Source organism: Mus pahari, chromosome 8 (genome assembly GCF_900095145.1).
Source record: "Mus pahari chromosome 8, PAHARI_EIJ_v1.1, whole genome shotgun sequence".
Taxonomy (NCBI): Eukaryota; Metazoa; Chordata; class Mammalia; order Rodentia; family Muridae; genus Mus; species Mus pahari.
The window spans coordinates 56,799,175-56,802,260 of NC_034597.1; the positions used below are offsets into that span (position 1 = coordinate 56,799,175).

At 46.0% G+C, this 3,086-nt stretch overlaps 1 protein-coding gene across 1 annotated transcript in view; it reads right to left on the reverse strand.

Moving 5' to 3' along the window:
• Esco2 (establishment of sister chromatid cohesion N-acetyltransferase 2) overlaps positions 1 to 904 on the reverse strand; it is a 16,352-nt gene extending 15,448 nt beyond the window's left edge. The window contains exon 1 of the mRNA XM_021203830.1: positions 784 to 904. The gene's annotated coding sequence lies outside the window, so the exon portion shown is untranslated. The remainder of the gene's footprint in view (positions 1 to 783) is intronic.
• Between the last annotated feature and the right edge of the window lie 2,182 nt (positions 905 to 3,086).

The window sequence follows — 3,086 nt, forward strand, 5'->3', positions numbered from 1 at the left end:
AATGGGTAATGGGAGGCATAGGCAAAGAGACCCTGAGTTTGAGGCAAGCCTGGGGTACCAGGGGTCTCAAAAAAAAAAAAAAAAAAAAGTAAAGCAGTAAACTATTTGAGACTTAAACAGTGATAAAAGGGAAGGAGGGTGGGTTGGGGACATACTGCGCTACAGTAGATGAAAGTGATGAAAGGTGATTCTACTAACGAGGCCTGGTGGAACCCTAATTGGGGTACACTTCCCTTTAATTAAACTAGTCACATCAAGGCTTGGCACTGCCCTCCTTCCACACTGCCCGCTGATGGATGCTCTTGTCCCCCAGCTTCCCTGGAACGCTATGCTTCCTCCATATTCCACTTAGCACACTTTCTGACTGACCAGCCATCTTCACAGCCTGCACGTTCAGGGACGGCAGAGACTGTTCAGACCCTTCCTGGAAATCCGAGCGAGGGAATGTGGCTAGGACAGTCCTCCCCACGGGTCCCGGCTGGGCTCCCTCGCAGGAGCTCCCCGACCTCACTAGGCAGCTTGCTACAGAGACGCAGCAGGCAAGCCGCGTCCCTTAGGGAGATAATTCTAGAATGTTCTTTCCTTCCTTTCCCCTTCCTTAGGGAAGGGTATGTCAGTCCCACCGAACTCCACCAGCGCGACCTCTAAGCCAGACCGAGCGTCTGCGGGCGACAGAGAAGACCTCTCCCGGCTGCGTGAGAGAGACGCTGGCACTCAGAGCGTGAGCCCCGCGGGAGGAGCAGGCAGCGGGCCACACTCAAGGCCCTTGCCCGGTGACGTTACCTTCGTTCCTCAGTCTCCTTCTGGACCCGCGTCCACGCCTGCGGGGAGGGGAACCCACGGAAAGACCCCTCTGCACCTCAGCAAGCGCACGACCCTGCTCACGGGAGCCCGGCGCTCCGCCAGTGTGTTCAAATTCACGCGCGCTACTTGAGACCAACGCTGCTGCGTTCTGATTCGTCGCTGCTCAGGCGCTTCCTAGAGCCTGCGCCGTGATTGGCTTCTCGCTAGTCCTTGCCCCGCCCTCCGGCGAGGAGGTCTCGGAGGTTCTCCCGCCCTTGAGAAGCCAAGCTTGTCCGGGGGAGGGAATGGGGAGAGGGGTGCCAAGAAGAAGGAAGCCACGCCTCCTGAAATCCTGCAACAACTTCAGGCTTCAGACTGACGCCCTGTGACAGTGCATTCTGGGAATTGTAGTTTGTGGTTCAGCCGAATTCGAAGTTAAATTCTGAGGCAGTTTGGTGCAAATAGCTAATGTAAAGTGACATCTCCAAGACACTGGAGGCTCTTATTTTTCATATTTGAAGCCCTATTGTTGGTTTTGCGTTTAAAAAAAAACAGTGAAATTTTCAGTTTCCATTTTACTATTTTAATTATTCAAATTATGGTATGAATGTTCACTAAATTCTGTTACTTTATATATTTTTAAAGATTTTATTTATTTTTTGACTATGTGCATGCCTGCGAGTGAGTATGTGTATGTGAATGGAGATACCAGCATAGGTCAGAGGAGTTGAATTCCCTGGATCAAACTTTAGACAGTTATAGGACACCAAATGTGGATACTGGGAATTGAACTCAGGTCCTCAGCAAGAGTAGTATGTGTTCTTAATAACTGAGCCCAATCTCTTGAGCTGGATTCTTTACATATTTTATTTCACGTACTCCTTACACAACCTATGAAGTTTGTATTCCTCATATACAGAAAATAAAAACGAAGGTCTGAACATAATTACTATTTATAGGTAAGGCCAGTGACACTTCAACCCAGCACTGCTTTTATCAAGTGTCTTTTGGCAAGCAGAAATGTTCTAGCCAGGCGTGGTGCCCCATGCCTTTAATCCCAGCACTCAGGAGGCAGAGGCAGGCTGGTCTACCAAAAAAAAAAAAAAAAAAGTTCTCACAGGCTTTTAAGGAGTCTCAGACACATGTCTGGTTCTAAATAAGTTTAAGCGATGGATATATGTCCTTCATAGAACAAAGCTGGCTGGAATGAATTGACAAATGGCTAACATATCATTGGCTATTTGCAGGACTCATGAATGAGCCAGCTACTCTGTTACAAGCTAGAATAAAGGTTTCCACTAGGCAATGGTAGAACAGTTGTTTTGTTGAGGGAGATTTTTTTTTTTTAAGATTTATTTATTTATTATATGTAAGTACACTGTAGCTATCTTCAGACACTCCAGAAGAGGGCGTCAGATCTTGTTACAGATGGTTATGAGCCACCATGTGGTTGCTGGGATTTGAACTCTGAACCTTCAGAAGAGCAGTCAGGTGCTCTTACCCACTGAGCTATCTCACCAGCTCCAAGGGAGATGTTTTTGAAATGGAGGCCTCACTACATCAAACTCTGCTACAACTCTGTCTCCTGTAATAGGGCCCAGACCTTAACAGAACTGACTCCATAATAAAAGTGTCATTTAGGCTATAAAACTCAGCACATTGACAGCACCAGTTGTCACAATGAAAACAAAGACCTAATCGTTCAGAGTCCATAGTTCTGGGAAAGTCTCTAAACATACTAACCTTGCTTTTTGGCTTCTGTAGTTCCGATTCTGTAGTTCTTGTTAACTGAGGAATGTCAACCCAGAACATGTTTTTTTGTGTGTGCTTAAAAGCTCAGCCCGAGGAAAGACTGAGAGAATGTTACACTGGGATCCCAAACACCCAGTGTAGTATCTGGCCAGCTAACAAAGACTTTCTATTGGCTAAACCCATGTCGGAGCAGTCTTCTCTGGTGGATACTCCACAACATTGACCAGCACCAGGAAACCCAGAATAGCAGTGGGTTTTGTAAAGTGAAAGAACTAGAACAATAGGGGAAACTGCTTAGTGAGAGATTCTGGCTAGATTCTTCTTCTGAAAGACTTAAAGCCAAGGAAGGGCCATTTTTTTTTTTTTTTTTTTTTTTTTTTTTATCATGCAGGTTCTACTTGACTAGAATTTCCTGTTCTATGAAAGACTAGGTTCTCCAGGGACGGTAAAACTCCTTTTCTGTAGCACTTTCGTTTGGTCTGACTTTTGGAGCTTGTTGGAGGGATACAGTCCGAAACAGACTCTCATATTTTTTCTTTATCAGAAGTAAG